Source organism: Notamacropus eugenii, chromosome 4 (genome assembly GCF_028372415.1).
Source record: "Notamacropus eugenii isolate mMacEug1 chromosome 4, mMacEug1.pri_v2, whole genome shotgun sequence".
NCBI classification, from domain to species: Eukaryota; Metazoa; Chordata; class Mammalia; order Diprotodontia; family Macropodidae; genus Notamacropus; species Notamacropus eugenii.
The window spans coordinates 109,294,798-109,313,722 of record NC_092875.1 but is presented as its reverse complement, the minus strand read 5'-3'; the positions used below and the strand labels follow the sequence as shown (position 1 = coordinate 109,313,722).

The 18,925-nt window shown below is 40.6% G+C and overlaps 1 pseudogene; it reads right to left on the bottom strand.

Annotated features, from left to right (window-relative positions):
- Positions 1 to 3,700: 3,700 nt before the first annotated feature.
- Positions 3,701 to 18,689, bottom strand: LOC140500468 (ferritin heavy chain-like; annotated as a pseudogene).
- Between the last annotated feature and the right edge of the window lie 236 nt (positions 18,690 to 18,925).

Genomic DNA, 18,925 nt, shown 5'->3' with positions numbered 1-18,925 from the left:
ATAAGAGGTCTAACAGCTTATACATTATAGTACCTCTGCTAACTCTGGTGTTATTAATATTGTATTTCCACAACACTCGAATTGTTTCTTTCTCACTGCTTGCAGTGATTTTTTTCCCTGATCTGGGCCCTCTGTAATTTGACCACAATATTCCAACAAGTTTTCCTTCTGAGATCTCTTTGAGGAGGTGATGGGTAGATTCTTTCAATATGCATTTTACCCTCTGGTTCTGGAATATCAGGGTAGTTCTCCTTGATAATTTCTTGAAAGATGATGTCTAGACTCTTCCTTTGATCATGGATTTCAGGTAGTCCAATCATTTTTATATTATCTCTCCAGGATCTGTTTAACAGGTTGGTTGTTTTTCCAATGAGATATTTCACATTATTTACTATTTTTGCATTCTTTTGGTTTTGTTTTGTATTTTCTTGATTTTTCATAATGTTATTAGCTTTCATCTGTTCCATTCTAATTTTTCAAGAATTATTTTCTTCAGGGAGATTTTGGACGTCCTTTTCCATTTGATCAATTCTGGTTTTTCAGGCAATCTTTCTTCATTTCCTTTTGGATGCCTTTTGCCATTTGTGCATTTTTAGGTATTATTTTCTTTAGTATTATTGGGGGCATGGTCTCCTTTGGCAAGCTGTTGACTCATTTTACATGATTTTCCTCCATTTTTCTCAATACTCTTCCCAATTTTTCCTCTACTTCCCTTACTTGATTGTCAAAATCTTTTTGAGGTCTTGCAGGGCCTGTGACCAATTTATATTTTTCTTGCAGGCTTTGGACGTAGGAGTTTTGACTTTGTTGTCTTCATCTGGTTGTACGTTTTGATCTTCTTTGTTACAAAAGTAGGATTCTGTGCTTTTTGATTTTGTTACTACATTACTCCAGTTATAAGATTTACTTTTTTGCTTACTTTGTAGGTATATTCTTTTTACATGCTGATTCCCTTTATTACTACTACTACTACTACTACTACTACTACTACTACTAATACTACTACTACTACTACTATTACTAGTACTACTACTATTAATATTACTACTACTACTATGACTTCTACTACTATTACTACTACTAGTTCTACTATTACTACTTCTACTACTATTACTACTACTACTGCTGCGGCTATTGCTGCTGCTGCTGCTACATCAGCTACCATTTATGTAGAGCATAAAGATTTGGAAGCACTTTTTGTATGTGAAATCATGGATCTTTTCAACATCTTTGTATGTTGGGGCATACTATTTCATTTCTGCAGATGAGCAACGTGAGACTAAGAAAGTTTAAGTGCCTTCATTGTGGTCACATCAATAATTGTCTGGGGAAGGATTTTGTACTCAAGTCATACTGACTCCAAATCTATCTCCCCATAAACTGCATCATCTCATGCTACCATTTATAGGTTTACTTTCCTTACAGATTTCCTCCTTTAACCACTCTTCCCTCCATGTTCTCTATTTCCTTTATGGGTTGATTCACTTTACTTTTTCAGCTTTTAAAAACTTGTCAGTCACACCTAACTATTTTCTCTGAATTCCCCAAGCAGCAGAGAGCAGGCTCATCCAATTTTTCTCTTTCTTCTATTGTTACCATTGTCTTTCACTTTCTTTTTCTTATGTGATGTACTTTCTGCCTTTCCCTCAGTATTTTTCCTCCCCTTAGACACTTTTTCCCGAATGCTTCTCCAGCTGGAGACCTCATTGGATGGAGTCTACCTCTTCTTCCATCATCTCAAGTCAATCTTCAATTTTTCCTCCAATTTTCCTAAATTTAACCTCCCCAAATTCAGTCTCTGGCCTTCTTCACCCATCTATCTAAAGTCTTCCCTGTCTTCTTTTTATTCCTTTTATCTTTTTTATTTGCTAGTCTTTTCTGTCCTGCTCCATTGGAAGCTGGGTTCCTGGGGTTGTTGTGGTCACCATATTCCAGTTTATTCGTTGGAAATATTGTTTCCCATACCACTTGCTGCATCTGGAGAAACTCTTGAGTCATGCTCTCTAAAAAATGCTGCTGCTCTTAGATCAGTAACTGTCAAAGTGTTCCTGATTCAATTAGCAGACCTCTCACATGACCTGGGATTTTTCCTTCTCTCAGATGGAGGACATTGTATTTTCTTCCCATCTTCTGATTGCAGTAAATGTTAGAATAACTCCCAAGCATTCTCATTAGTAGCAATTATTGTAGATGATGGAATGCATGCATCCTGAAATGTTCAATGAAGTTTAACTAATACTATTTCTATTTACTAATGTGTAAAATCTTGCATTTGAAATTCTCCCTGAATTATCTACAGCATGACATGCTCAAGCATATCTTCCTCCTTGTAACTGGACACCTGCTACACAAACCACCTGTCCTGCCTCAACACTGGTCCTGTTCACAGAGGACAGGATGTTGACAGCACAGGGAGCCCAATATTTCAATGAAATGAACAGTATGAGGTAGTATAGAGTATATAGCAGTTTGCTCATTAACACACAGATGAACAACTGGAATAATGATGAAGAATATTAGTGTGGAAAAAGTTATTCAAAAGATTTTGGTATGGACTTGAGCTTTCCACACATGCCTCTCAGTTGAGAAATAAAATCCCAGAGACAAAACCACCATGAAGTGGCCCTTTCTCAGTTCACAAGCTTTTCAACTTGGTAGAGGGTTCACATCTACTGAAACTTATTCTAATTAACCACCAAGCCCTTTGAATTTCATCCTCAAAAGATTAAGCCATGTTATTATTAAATAATATGGTTAAAGAATTTTGAAAATGTCAAAGTGACCTATAAATGCAACTTCAATCAACCCTAGTGGTGTAAGGTAGGAACACCATAGGAGGAATTTTTGATAAACTATTGCATAACATTACACTGTAGAGGTAAAAATAGATCATTTATTTAAAATAGAAAAACAGGCTCTAAATACATTAACACCAAAGCAGGTTTTAATACCCATGAGTCAACCAAGCTAGGGCACCAGAACTTCCCTCACATCCCTCTCACAGTCTCCCCTATCCCTTCTAACTTCCCCCCTACTCTCATCCCCAACCCTACCCCACCTCACCCCGCCACATACTGAAAGTTGTATTTGAGTCTAGCTGAGACCTAGGCCCCAGCTCTAGGGGAGCTCATGGTGGGGTCAAGAACTCACCCATCTGATGACCACCAAGGGTGTCCCACGTTGATGTCTGACGCACCTCAGATACACTGAGAGGGCGGAGGTGACTGTCACAACCACTCCCAACTGGAATGACTAAGGTCTTCCTGGACAAAAGGAAGGCTGTCCCAAACCAGGTGGGGAAACCTCCAGAAACCAAATCAGTCCTGCTGCTTGAGTGCTAAACTCCTGGTCCTCACAGGAGGGGAGTGGGACTCTCTAAGGCCACAAAAGCCCTCTCCCTGCTGAGAGGTGACTGGCCATGCCTTGTTCTTCCCCTGTAAATGGTGTGGTTATCCTCCTCCTCCTCCTCTTCCCACTCCTCCTGTCTTCCTGTTTTTCCTCCTTGCCATCTTTCTCTCCCTCATCTTTCTCTCCTCACCATATTCCTCTTCCCCCTTTTTTCCTCCACTTTTGCATCCTGTCCTCCTCTCTTTTCGGTTCCTGCTTTCTCCTTTTGTTTCTTGTTCTTTTGCCTTCCTTTGCTTATCTTTTTCTTCTTTCTTCACCTTTCTGTGCCTCTTTTTTTCTTTTCTGCCTCTTCTTTTTCTCTTTTCTGCCTCTTCCTTTTTTTGGTTTTTGCTTTCTCTTCCCCATCATTCTTTAGTTATAGCATGGAGCCTAGCACAGGTAAACAAGGACTAAGTAAGTGTTTTATCTGTATGTCTATTGAGATATCCCCATTCCACATCAATGACACTCAAGTCCCCACCAACCCTGGCTTCATCCATCATACCCACATACAAGAGTAGCACATGGATAAAAAATACTTATCTGAATACTCTTATTCAAGTGCATTTGAATGGATGATAATGGCTAGGAGCAAAGTTAGAACCAAGTGACATATACCTCCTATCCCCAGTATAAGTGACTAGCCTCTAGCCAACAGTCTCTGGTCATTTGTGACCCTATTCACAAAACGTCAAAATAGAATTGGAGGGAGGAGACAGAGTAATCCAGACTGGAACACTCAGGACTCTATAATAAGAAGCTCACCTGCACAGGACATTGGCCAGCAGGACTTCTGTTCAGATACTCTGATGCTAATGAGAATACAATTGATCCTTTGTTCTCTACCTTCCTACAAGTCTTTTAACTCTAGAGATAGGACTCAGGTTAAGCAAGGGAGTACCTCAGTGATTAAAGCCTGATGAAATTCACACAACATGGCCATATTCTTCCTTCACCTGCCTTGTCCACAACTGGCTGTATCTGAAATCAATTGTTATTTAGTAGGGATGGCCTCTGGATACTAGTCTCTGTTGACAGCAGCAAAGGAATGGAGAGCAGGGTGACTCAATGTTCAGTCACCAGTTTCCTATCAAAGACTCGTTAAAAATTCGTGTAATCTCCAAAGGAAACTAAGACTTCTCAAACCAGCCATTTAGTCTGAATTTCACCCTTTCTAAAGGAACTAATGCAGGCTTGCTTTAAAGAGGTGGCTTCCCTAGGACACTCATGTTTGCTCACAATGATATTAATTTCACATTCTTCACAAACTGGAATCAAGGACAAAGTATTTCTGAATGATGCTAATCCAACAAACAAACAAATAAGAAAAGAGGATTTAATTTATGAAAGTTCACTTTCCCAAAAATAAGTTACCATTGATACAGGACTTAAAAGTTTGCAAACCACACTGTATCTCATCTGATGTTCATCAGAGCCCTGTGAGGTAGGTGCGGTTATTGTCTCTGTTTTAAACACCAAGAAACTGAAGTGAAGTGATTTGTCTAGGGTAACTCATTTAGTAAATGTCTGAGGCAGCATTTGAACTCAGATCTTTCTGGCTCTAGGCTCAGCACCCTTACCCTTGGGGCAACCTTGCTACCATGCCTTCAGTTCCAGAAAAGCAGCTCTGGATTTTGACAATATCCTCACATGTTATTTATCCTCTTTCCTCCATTTTTCGGACCCTTCTCCCTGCTCTAACCTAGCCTTATCATATCAAAATTTTCCAGGTCTCTGTCCCATTCACATCCTTCCCTATTCCCCTAAGGGACAACCAGAAATCAGAGAAACTCAACTAAGCTCCAAGTGTTAATGTATTCACCCCTTCCCCAGACAAGCTTGCATATTAACAGGGTCTTCCAGAAACAAAATCCACTTACCTTAGGGAATCAATTGTAGAGAGTTTTCAGCTCCACACAAAGAAAGGAATGTCCAATAATGAAGGGTGTCCAAAATGCAATGGGATTGGTCAGTTCATTCTGGGTGCTCTTCACCATCCTGGGGATCTTCAAAGATTTGAGATAAGCATTGATTGGGGGTATTGAGTTGTCTTTATTTTTTTTTTTTTTCATTAGTACCCAGTCTCTTTTTTGGGATGCAAAGAGTGCCATTTTTCGTACAGATTACGGTCAGATAACCAAAATAGACGTACACTGAAAAACAGGAGGACTCTTGCCCACAGTTCCCAGGTGTGGGGGAAGCCAGGTGTGGCTTAGCTCTCACTGTCACTGTCTCCAAGAGTGTGCTTGTCAAAAAGACATTTCTCCTTGCCAGAATTTGATGTTCCCATTTTGCACACGTTGGTTACATGATCACCCACTCGTTTGATGGGCTTTACCTGTTGGTCCAGGTAGTGAGTTTGGATGAAATCACATAAAAGGGGTCATTCTTGTCAGTTTGCAGCTTGTCCAATTCCAGTAACGACTGATTGACATTTTTTTCCCGGGTCAGAACACACTCCGTTGCATTCAACCCATTCTTCCAGTCTTCTAGGGCCGGTTTCTTGATTTCTTGCAGGAAGATGTGGCTGCAGGCTTGCTTCTGGAGTTTCATCAGCTTCTCAGCATGCTCCCTCTCCTCGTGGGACTGGTGGGGAAAGTACTTGGCAAAGTTCTTCAACACTACATTATCTTGGTCAAAGTAGTAAGACATGGACATGTAGACATAGGAAGCATAGAGCTACAGGTTGCTGTAGCGGTTGATGGAGGCCTCTGAGTCCTGGCGGTAGTTCTGCTGCACCTGAGAGGGGTTCGATGTGGTCATGTCAGTGGTGGAGAGTGTGCAGAGGTTGGGGCTGAGGCTGTGGAGGTGCTGGGGGCAGCAGAGGTGGGGCCGGGGTAGGTAGTGACTTGAGCTGCGTCTGCTGAGTGAACTGGGGGACAGAGGAAGTGTTAGTTAGTGGAGGTGAAGGTTGACAGGTGCCTAAGGGCCGCTCTGGCCAGGAATCTGAGCAGCGGGTTCCGTACAAGCCCTCTTGAAGAAGTACACCTCAGCGACTCCCCTTCCTTTCGCTTCTGGCCCATTGGGAATATGGTTGAAGAGTCTCTTTGCTGATGAGTTATATGAACTATTCAGGAGGAACTTTGGGTTTCCCTTCCAATAATGATTCTGTGACTCTGGAAAAAGACAAGCTTGAAATCGTTTAGCTGGCCAACAGGAGCATGGATTTTGAATTGAGGGATCTTGCAGCATGTCTTGAACGTCACAGGATATTGGAAGCCATGCATTTAGGCTTAAGCCAATCCTTGGTGTAAAGCTTTAGAAATGGCTAATATTGATTCTGTGATTAAATGCCTGTTCTAGATTAAACTTAGTACTTAGGAAAACAGATAAAAATTCAGTTGTTAGGGTGTTAGCACAATAGCTAACCCTGGAAAATAGCATTGTTGGAGTCAGTATGAAAGCAAGACTTGCATGAATAGGTGTATTTAGTTGCAAAAAGTCTCTCTAGAATCTGTTTCCATTTGGAGCAGGAGGATACCTTTGGAAGAGGGATTCTTTTTTTACAGTGATGTTCTTGGAAGTGGGGATTTTTACAAGGATGCTCTTGGAAGGTTTTCTTTTGGTTTGTGTGCTTTTCTTGGTGGTTTTTTTTTTTTTAAAGAATGCTAAGTTCTAAACTCAGAGAAAATATTTTAATTGAACATTTGGTGTAATGGAAGGGAGAAAAGAGAGAAAGGGAGAGAGAAACACTTTGGAGATCATATAGTAAAAAAGTAGTAAACGTTGAATTTGCTTATAAAATGGAACCTCGGAAACACTAACAAATAAGAGCTTCAGGCGACCTTTCACTGAGTAATCTCTTCCCATCTATCTTCTTTGTGTTCCAGGCACATTGGCAATGTCCCCTGCCTCGAGGAGCCTGGAGAGTCTGCTGGCAACGTTGCTGTTCCTGACATCAGGAGAGGGTGCAGGGACTATACTCAGGGAGATGTTTTGGCTTCTTATTTTCAGTCTCCCTCTAGTCCCTCAGTTTCACCGAGGGGTGGAAGTAGCCTTTGGTAACCTGCTCTGTGTAAATGCCATCCAGGGTTTTCACTTCTCAGACACCAGTGTAAGACTTGGACTTGTGATCCTGGTAGCCCAATTCACTGAAGGTTGGAGACTGGCTCCAGCTGACAGTACTCTCATCTGCAGCCAGGAGAATACCACTCTTCCCACAAGCTAAGCTTCTAATGATCTAGCCACAGAGGTACTGAAGAGCTTTGGGATACATGGTGCACTCCTGAGAAGTGTTGATAGCTCCCCAGAAAAACAGGCCACCAACTTCACTGAAGGTGAAGGATCAGGTGTAGCTGGTATAGATGGCATAGATTTGCCTGGCTCCAGGACCTGGGAAATCAAAGAGCTTCAGCAGTTGAGGGATCATCTCAACCTTCTGTCCTGCATGGCCCAGCCAGGCATCCCCTCGAAACCCTCAAGAGAAAGCACCTGTCTGAGAATCCAAAACAGCGTGTGATTGGTGCCATAGGCAACATCTCACAAAACGAAGTTGGTGACTGGCAAAACCTGTCCATTTTTTTGTCTTTTCAATGAAAATGGCATCTCAACAAGGGACCAGCTCATAGTCATATTCTGTCCTCTTAGGTCAGGCATGAATTTCCCTTTGTAATTGTGTCCTAGCTGACCATACTGAGAGCACCCAAAGGGTAGAGGTTTCCTTTGCAATCCATTCTCATGCTGAATTCAGCCCCACAAGTCTTTTTGGTATTTGGCTGGTCATTGGACATTATCAGTGCAGGGCTGGGGATGGCATTGGTCTGATTGCCAAGGCCAAGTTTTCACATCTTGTTCTCTCTAAATGAAAACCCAGAGCCAGTTTCTGTCAAAGTTAGAATTTGGTTCTTCCCACAGCCAGCAGATACCATCACTTCCTTGCTTAGGACTTCCATGAGTTTGGGGACTTCCATTCTCTTGCCCCTTCTCATATCGATCCTAGCTCCACAGCTCTCTTTCTGTGGTGATGAGGAGACTGTGACCAGAACAGGGGTCAGAGACCACCATCCAAACCTGGATTCTGGACAGTCATTTCTGTGTGGCCCCCACAAGTTCTGCCTCAGATTGCTGTAAGCAGCTTGCTGTTTAGTCACTTCCTTCTGACCAGTGTGGTCCCAGTTGCTCACCCCCAAAATCAAAAGCTGCCCTCTGTACTTAGAACCTTCAGAAGTGGGGAGGAGATGATGGGGAGGGTGAAAAAGCCTTGGTCCCCCGTACCTCTGCCCCAGCCCCACAGTCATGAACCTCTCCTTGTTGTGATGTGGATCTGTGGTGACACAGCAGGATTTTTACAAGGATGCTGAGGATTCTTGGAGGAGGAGGTTAAAGCAGGGGAAGAGAGTGACATGGCGTTTGCCATCCCAACAGAGGTCTCCTCGATTTGAGGATTTTATGACCTGTGAGAATCCTCCTCTCCTCTTGCTGAGGCCAGGAGAATAACACCCAGGCAGCCGAACTGACTCAGTTCCCAGAGGTCCCCCATGCCTGATGACCCTAGCTTGAGACGTGGTTGTACCACTTTCCTTCTGTCCAGGAACACCCCGCCACCCCAGTTGGGAGTAGTGGAGACAGAAGCCCCAGTCCCTCCGTGCATCTGAGGTGATCAACAAAGGTGAGCCAGACAGCAAGGTAAGCCCCCCTTAGTGCTCAGCAGAGGAGCAAGTTATTACCCTTCCATGTTCCCCTGCAGCTGAGGGTTGAGACGGGGCTAGACTCATCACCTTCAGTACCTACAGATTGAGAGAAGCTTTGGTCTTTTCCCTTGGGACATGAGCATTGAAAGGTCTTGGTGTTAATGTGTTTTCCTGGATTTACCCTATTACCTAGCTCTTTCAATTCCTAGATTATTTATACACCTATCCATATCTATATCCATATACCTATCTACATCTAATCTATATTTGTATCACTATCTTCATATGAATATTCATATCCACATCTATTATGTGTTCTTATCAATATACCTGTCTAATCTCCATATATTTCTATTTCCATATCTATAGCCAATCTGTATCAGTACCTATATTTATCTATACCTATATTCATGTCCATATCTATGTCTTATCTCTATCTTTACCTATGGAGGTATATCAGGTTATGTATATTCATATCCATATTTATATCTGAGTCCCTATCTATATCCCTGTCTACTCTGTACATGTTCCTTTTTCCATATCCATAACTATATCACATCTCTATCTGTATCTATGTTCATATCTATGTCCATATCTGTATCTGCATCTATCTGTATTATATTTCTACGTGTATCTACATCCATGTCCATATATTCATATCCGTATGCATATCTAATTTGTATCTGAAGTGTATATCTATATTCATGTCCTTATCTATATCTACACATATATGCACACATTAACATATATACATACACAAATATGCATGTCTCCTACATGTATGTGCATATTTTCTCTCCATTGACTTAAATTCTTAACCCTAATTCAAGGACAACACAAGAGATTTTGAAGTAATGATAAAAATTTTCCCAACTAATGCGTTATTCTTCAGTTAGATATTTGATCATAATATCCCCTTCCCCTCACACTGTAGGCCCACATAGCCTTTTTAAAAGCAGCAGTGAAAGTCATGTATTATATCATGTTTCTTTTCTCTCATTCACATAAATATTCAGTTGCTAAACTCAGCTCACTCTGTCAGGTGGGGTTCTCCCAGGAGAGAGTATCAGAAATGATCCCATTTCATTCCTAAGAAATATCCTAAAATGACATGAGCGGAGGTTGCTTTTATTTAAATATCTGTATTAAGTTCTCAGTTACGAACCAAGAAGGGATATTTATTGAAACATATAATGTTTTCATCCTAACTTGTATAAAGCAGTCTTTGTGTTCCTGTGTATGCATCTTTAAAGAGTTTACCTGACTAAAGATTTTTTTCCCTTTCCGCATATTAATTGATGAGTATAAATACTTCTCTCTATCCATTTCTGGCAAAAGGGGGAGAAAACAACCAAAATCACTGTGCTTTTTTAGTTTCCTTTGTAAAAGAGATCTTTACTTCTTTTCTGATAAAACTACTTTTCTATTAAATGAGGGGAACTAGGTGGCACCTGGTCTGGAGTCAAGATTATTTAAGTTCAAACCTGGCCCCTGGCACTTTACTGGTGTGTCCTGGGCAAGTCACAGTAAAATGAAAATAATAGTACCTATCTCCTACAGTTGTTGTGAGGATCCAAGCAAATATCAGTTAAGAGATTAGCACAGTGTCTAACACATAGTGGTGCTTAATCCAAAGTGTGAGGAAATGAAAAGGATGATTTCTCACACACACTCACAAAAATATTTTCTAGAATTCATTAGAGGTAGATAAATTCATTGCCAAGTACTGAAGCAATGAATACCATATGTGCGTATGTATGCATACATATATTGAAATGCTTTAATATTTCTATTATTTTATTCAGAAAAATCTTGTATTAGTATAAGGTATATGTATATGAATATATTACAAAAATGTTACTCATTATTTGACTATTCATTATTTGAGGCTTCAAAGTCATGAGGCTGCATTTTGTTTCAGCCTGGGTTTGCTTGATGGTAGCTGATTAGGCAATGCCCAGTGAGAAAACTTCTACCAGTCAGAGGATCAGCAATTATCTTGCAATTTATGGTCATAGAATATTGCCCAGAGGATTGAAAGGTGAAGTTAACTGTCTAGTGCGTTTTACTGGCAGAATCTGAACTCAGATTTTCTTGCTCCAGAGACCATTCTGTTATCTTCCCTCCCCTGGAAGTTCCTGAAGGAAGCCACAATTGTAACATGAATATATACCCATGAATTCAACACTTTAAATATTAGATGCCTCCATTCCTACTTAACGCTAACATATTTCTAAGACCATCCTCTTTTGTCTTTGTCTCATCTGGGACCCTGGACAAGTCATTTTTGCCTGAATTACCTTAACTGTGAAATGGGGATGATAATAGCAGTTATCTCCCGCAGTTGGGGGAATCACATGAAGTCATTGTCAATTGGTCATAAAGTTCTTAGCCTTGTGCCTGGCACATCGTGAATTGCTACATAAGTGGGACTTATAGTTATCATCACTATTGTTATATTTCTACATACAGGAAAAGAACCAAGCCCCACCATGAGACTGTTGCAAGCTTCAGGGAGTTTCCTATCTGCCATTAGCACTTATGCCACTAGGGGTCAGCAGTGGGTCTAATGCCAGAAAGACCCTCAGACCTAGAGGCACATACCCTGAACTGAAAGCACTTTGAGTCCCGTTCTTATCTGTAGGAGACCAAGGGCTAACCCTCAAATTTCATCCCAGTAAAGTTGGCTTCAAATGTGTCCAGTTTGTGTATGGTCAGTTTGTCATTTCTTTGTAGTCCCCTCTAACTTACTATAAGAGCCATCCATTTAGGATTTGTTTCTAATAAGTGGGGAAGAGTCCCTGAATGCCAGTTCAGCTGTTTTTCTCTTTTAAGTAAACGAGTGCTTTTCACCACTACCATGTGATGGCACACTTTGATAATGAAATGGAGGCTCTTTGGAGTAATATATTTATCTCCTCCACAGTCACTCATCCTTGAGTCCCACCTCCTGAAGCACCTTTTCACATGTAACACGGTCAGAAGCACCTTCTCCTTCATGCAGAGAAACACTGATGAATAAGCAGAGATTCCTGAGTATTCTCCAGAAAAACTCTCAAATTTTCCATCTCACTCCTGCAAGTATTTCAACAACACAATTTTGTGATGCTCCATTGTCAGGAACTATACAAAATCAAAAACTAATCACCTGAGCATTTAAGTTAACCTTCTAAGTTTCTCCACCTCAGTTCTCTGACAATGTGCTTTTGGTTCAGTGACATAGAGTAACAGACTCAAAAGTCCCTGGGACAAGGCAGGTTGACCCCTGAAAGTGACCCTTGCTTCCCTTAATGAACTTCTCAAAATATTGTGTTGACAGGCTGATTGTCATGAGCAGTTATTGTCAAGCGAGCATCAGAGAACTTCAGAGTTGAAAAGAAATCCAGTGACCGCTTAATTCAAACGACATACTTGATAAAGGATGAGCATTGCAACTTAACTATCAGCCTCTGGTTCAAGACCTTCAATAAGACCTTCCACTACTCCCAGTGGCAGCCATTCCACTTCTGGAGAGCTCTAAATGCTTGAGCATTTTGCTTTAGATCAACCTCAAATTTAGGCTTAATGTATACATTATTCCCAGATCTGCCCTTGGGGTCAAACAGGACAAATCTAATTTCTCTTCCATAGGTTGGGCCTCTCAAGTACTTAGAGTTATTCTGTTACTCCTTGGTCCTATCTTGCCAGGAGAAACAATGTAACCACTTGTTCAACCAATGTCAAGCTGGCCTGTGCTCCAAGCTCTTTATTATGGAAATTAACCATGTCTGGATACTTTCCTGCCCATCAACGTCCTTCCGAAATTTGGGGCTCAGAACCAACGCTAGAGTGTAATTGGGCTTTGACCACAGGACAATCACCTCCTTATTCCAGAAGCTTTAACTCTCCTAACATTACAAGTTCACTAATACTCTCAGATCTTTTTCCAGGGAAACTGCTGATTATATAGGACCTCAAAACTTTATTTCTCACACACAAGTGTTAGACTTACAATGTTTAATCTTATTAGATTTAGCACAATATTCGAAGTCATTCAAGATCTTTTCCATTCTTTTTTTCTTTTAAAAAAAATCAAAATAGTACTTGTTCTTCTCCAGGCCTTCCTTTGCTAAACAGTCTTGTGAATATCACCAGGAGAGGGTCATCAATCTCACCGAGCACTTCCATCTGTGCCCAGGGATGTCATTTTCTTAGGCTCCATGACTGGAATTCATCAAGGACATCTCTGATCTCCTCACTTAATTTGCTAATGAAATAAATTTATATGAATTCATGAATATATAGTATATATTTTCTGAAAGGCCTCTATTTCATTGAATATATATTCTCCCCCTTGAAATAGTATACTCCGTTTTGCTGGGTAGGTGAGTTTGAAGCCTAGAGTTCCTTTGACCTCTGGAATATCCTATTCCAGTATTGTGGAAATACAATCAGGACAACACAAGATCTGGCAGGTTGCACATTATATCATCTCTGCTAACTCTTCTGTTTTCCTGTTTGTATTTCCACAATACACAAATTATTTCTTTCTTACAGCTTGCAGTATTTTTCCCTTGATCTGGGAAGTCTGAAATTTGACTACAATATTCCTAGGAGTTTTTCTTTTGGAATCTCGTTCACAAGGTGATGTGAAGATTCTTTCAATATCTATTTTACCCTCTGGCTCTAGAATACCAGGGCAGTTCTCCTTGATAATTTCTTGAAAGATGGTGTCTAAGTTCTTTTTCTCATCATGGCTTTCAGGCACTCTAAAAAATTTCAGATTGTCTCTCCTGGATGTATTTTATAGGTTGTTTGTTTTTCCAGTGAGATATTTCACATTGTTTTCTACTTTTTCATTCTTTTGATTTTATTTTACAATTTCATGACATTTTATAAAGTCATTAGCTTCCATCTGCTCCATTCTAATTTTTAAGGAATTATTTTCGTCAGGGAGCTTTTGGACCTCCTTTTCCACATGGCCAACACTGGTTTTTCAGGCAGTCTTCTCTTCATTTGTTTTTTGGATGTCTTTTGACATTTGAGTGTTTTAAGGTGTTATTTTCTTCAGTATTTTTTGGGTGGGGTTTCTTTTAGGAAGCTATTGACTCATTTTACATGATTTTCTTACATCATGATCATTTCGCTTCCCAATTCTTCCTCTACTTCTCTTACTTGATTTTCAAAATCCTTTCTGAGGTCATCCAGGACCTTTGACCAATTCCTATTTTTCTTGCAGGCTTTGGAAGTAGGAGTTTTGACGTTGTCATCTTCTGGTTGTGTGTTTGATCTTCCTTGTTACAGAGTGAGACTCTGTCCTTCTTGGTTTTATTACTGCATCACTCCAGTTATAAGGTTCACTTTTTTGCTGACTTTATAGGCTTATTCCTTTTACATGTTTATTCCCTTTCTACCTTCTACTGACTGCTGCTGCTACTACTACTATTGCTATTACTACTACTACTACCACTACTACTAATACTACTCTTATTACTACTACTACTACTACTATTACTACCACCACCACTACCACTACTACTACTACTACTACTACTACTACTACTACTACTACTACTACTACTACTACAGCTAGTATTAATATAGAGCACTAAGATTTGCATGCACTTTATATATGTTAAATCAATCGATCCTTTCTACATCTCTGTAAGGTAGGAGCTATTATTTTGCTTTTTCAGATGAGGAAATAGGGACAAAGAAAGTTTAACTGACTTGATGATGGGCAGGTCATCAATCATTTGCTGGGGCAGGATTTTTACTCAGGTCCTACTGACTCCAAATCTAGTACCCTATCCACTGTATTCCCTCATCCCATCCTTCATAGGTTTTCTTTCTTACAGATTTACTTCATTTACAACTCTTCACTCCATGTTCTCTATTTCCTTTACGGTTTGATTCACTTTACTTTTTGACCTCTTAAAAACTTGATAGGCCTACCAAACTCTTTTCTCTGAGTTGTCTAAGCAGCAGATAGGCAGACTTATCTAATTTTTCTCTTTCTTCTATCCTTACCAATATGTTTCATTTTCCTTTTCTTATTTGCTATAACTTCTGCATTTTCTTGAGTTTTCTTCCTCCCTTCCAAGATTTTTTTCTGGATTCTTCTTCATCTAGAGGTCTCATAAAATGGAGTCCACTTCTTCTTCCATCAGCTCAAGTCAGTCTTCAATTGTTCCTCAAATTTTCCTAAATTTCTCTTCCCCAAATCCAGTCTCTGGCCTTCTTCACTCATTCATCTAAAGTCTTCTCTATCCTTTTATTCATTTTTTTTCATTTTCTAGTCTTTTCTGATGTGCCCCTCTCAGGATCATGGTGTTGTTGTGATCACGATATTACAGACTGTTGGGTGGAAAGGTTGTTTGCCATCACCACTTGCTGCACCTAGAGTAACTCCTCAGTCATGCTCTCTAAAGAATGCTGCTGCTCCTAAATCTAGAATTGTCAAGGTGATTCTGTTTCAATTAGCAGACCTTTCATGTGACCTGGGATTTTTACTTCTCCTGGAAGGATTCAATGTATTTTCTTGCCATCTTCTGATTGCGGTAAAGGGTAGAATAACTCCCTAGCATTCTCATTAGTAGCAATGATTGTAGGTGATGGAATGCATACATCCCCAAATGTTTAATAAAGTTTAACTAATACTATTTTTATTTACTGATATGTCTCAGCTTGCATTTGACATTCTCCTCCAAATGTCTGCACCATGACTTGGTCAACCACATCTTCCTCCTAGTGACTGGATACCTGCAATGCAAATCAGCAGTCCAGCCCCAGCACTGGCCCTCTTTACAGAAGACAGGATCTGCAAAGCACAGGGAGCCCAATATTTAAATGAAATGGACAATATTATACGAACAACTTTCATGTTGACACACAGTAAAACAACTATTATAATGAAGAATATTAGTATGAAAAAAGTATTCACACCATTTTGACTATGGACTAGATCTTTCCACACATTCCTATCAATTGTGAAATAAAATCCCAGAGAAAAAACCTCACCATGAAATGCCACTTAGCAGCTCACAAGATCTTCTACTTGATTGAGGGTTCAAATCTACTGAAATTTATTCTAATGAACCCCCAGACCCTTTGAGTTTCTTCCTGAAAAGATTAAGCCATGTTTACTATTGAATAATATCTGCCAACGATTTTGAAAATTTCAAAGGTACATGTAAATGTAACTTTATTCAACACAAGTAGGGTAAGGGAGGGACAGCATGTGAGGTAGTTTTTATAATCATTTGTATAACATTGCACTGTAGAGGTGAAAATGGATCATTTCTTTCAAAGAGAAAAACAAGGTATGAAGATATTAACACCAAATCAGGTTTCAATGCCCATAAGTCAACCAAGCTAGGACTCCAGAACTTCCCTCATATCCCCCTCACATATCTCCCTTATCCCTTCTAACTTTCCTGCTACTCTCATCACCAACCTTGCCCACCTCCCCCATGGACTGAAAGTTGTTTGTGAGTCTAGCTGAGACCTAGGCCCCAGCTCTAGGGGAGCTCATGGTGGGGTCAATAACTCACCCATCTGATGACCACCAAGGGTGTCCCACGTTGATGTCTGACGCACCTCAGATACACTGAGAGGGCAGAGGCGACTGTCACAACCACTCCCAACTGGAATGACTAAGGTCTTCCTGGACAAAAGGAAGGCTGTCCCAAACCAGGTGGGGAAACCTCCAGAAACCAAATCAGTCCTGCTGCTTGAGTGCTAAAGGCCTGGTCCCAACAGGAGAGGAGGGGGCTCTCAAAGGCCACAAACCCCTCCCCCTGCTGGGAGGTGACTGGCCATGCCTTCTTCTTTCCCTGTAAATGGTGTGGTTGTCCTCCTCCTCCTCTTCCTTCTCCTCCTGTCTTCCTGCTTTTACTCCTCCATGTCCTCCTCTCCCTCATCTTTCTCTCCTCACCATATTCCTCTTCTTCTTCTCCCTTTTCTCCTCCACTTTTGCATCCTTTCCTCCTCTTTGCATTTTCTCCTATCTCCTTCCTTTCCTTTTCTTTTGCCTTCTTTTCCTTATCTTCTTCTTTCTTGACTTTTTGTGCCTCTTCCTTTTTTCGTTTCGGTCTCTTCCTTTTTTCTTTTCTCCTTTCTCTTCCCCATGAGTCTTGAGTAATAGCATGGAGCCTAGCACAGGTAAACAAGAACTTTGTTTTATCCATGTCTGTATTGAGATGTCCCCATTCCCCATCAGCAACACTCAACTCCCCACCTAGTCACGTGGATAAAAAAATGCTTACCTGAGTAGTCGTATTCCAGTGCAGTTGAATGGATGAGAATGGGTATTACCAAAGTTAGGACTAAGTGATACATACCCTCTAGCCCCAGTATAAGTGACTGGCCTCTAGCCAACAGTCTCTGCTCATTTGTGAACCTGTTCACAAAATATCAAAACATAACTGGAGGGAGCAGACAGATTAATCCAGACTGGAAAACTCAGGGCTCTGGATTAAGAAGCTCTCCTCTACAGGACATTGGTCAGCAGGACCCCTGTTAATATACCCTGAGACTAATTAAAAAAGCCATTGATTCCTTCTTCTCCACCTTCCTTCAAGCCTTTGAACCCTAGAGATAGGACTCAGGTTAAGAAAGGGAGCAGCTCAGGGATTAAAGCCTGATGAAAGCCACACAACATGGCCCCATTCTTCCTTCATTTTACCAGTCCAGAACTGGCTGCATCTGATATCAGTTGTTAGTTGGGATGGCCTTCAGGTAATAGCCTCTACTGACAGCAGCAAATGACTGGAGAGCAGGTGACTCATTGTTCAGTCACTGTTTTCTTATCAAAGACCCCCTAAATTTTCCTGTAAACTCTAAAGGAAACTAGGACTTCACAAACCAGCCATATAGCACAAATTTCATCCTTTCTAAAGGAACCAATGCAGGGTTTCTTTAAGCAGTTGGTTTCTCTAGTACACTCTGTTTGCTCCCAAAGATTTTAATTTAGAATTCTTCATGAACTGAAAGCAAGGGTAAAGTATTTCTGAATGATGTTAGTATGACAAATAAGCTAATTAGAAAAGAGGAATTAATTTAAGAAATTTCTTTATATGGACAGAAAATAATTCACCATTTACATAGGGCTTAAAAGTTTGAAAGCTCACTCTACATGTTGTCTCACTTGATGTTCATAAGAGCCCTGGGAGGTAGGTGCAATTATTGTCCCTGTTTTACACACAAGGAAACTGAAGTGAAGTGATTTGTCCAGGGTAGCCCAGCTAGTAAATGTCAAGTAGGATTTGAACTCAGGTTTTCCTGACTCTAGGCTCAGCACCCTTACCTGCTGGACCATAGCTACCATGCTTTCATTTCCAAAAGCAGAGCTCTGAATTTTCACAATATCCTCAGAGGGTATTTATCCTCTTTCTTCCCTTTTCCTTCCCCTTCTCCCTGCCTCTGACCTAGCCTTACCATACCAATATTTTGCAGGCCTATGTCCCATTCACTGCCTTCCCTCTTCCCCTAAGGGACAACCAGAACCAGAGAAACTCAGCTAAGGTCCAAGTGTAAATGTATTCACCCCTTCCCCAGACATGCTTGCATGTGACCAGGGTCTTCCAGAAACAAAATCCACTTACCTTACAAAAGAAATTGTAGAGTTTTCAGGTCCATGCAAAGAAAATATTTTCTAATAACGAGGACTGTGGAAAATGCAATGGGATTCCTCAGGTCTTCATAGAGGATCTTCAACATAGTGGCGATCTTCAAACGTTCGAGATTACTATTGACTGGCAGTATTGGTTGGTTTTTCGGTTTTTTTTTCATCAGTGTCAGGTCAGTTTATTGGGATGTAAATTGTAGTAATTTTTTGGTACAGATTATGATCAGATAACCAAAATATGTATGCACTGAAAGGCAGTAGGAGCCATGCCAACCGTTCCCAGAGGTGGGGAAGCCAGGTG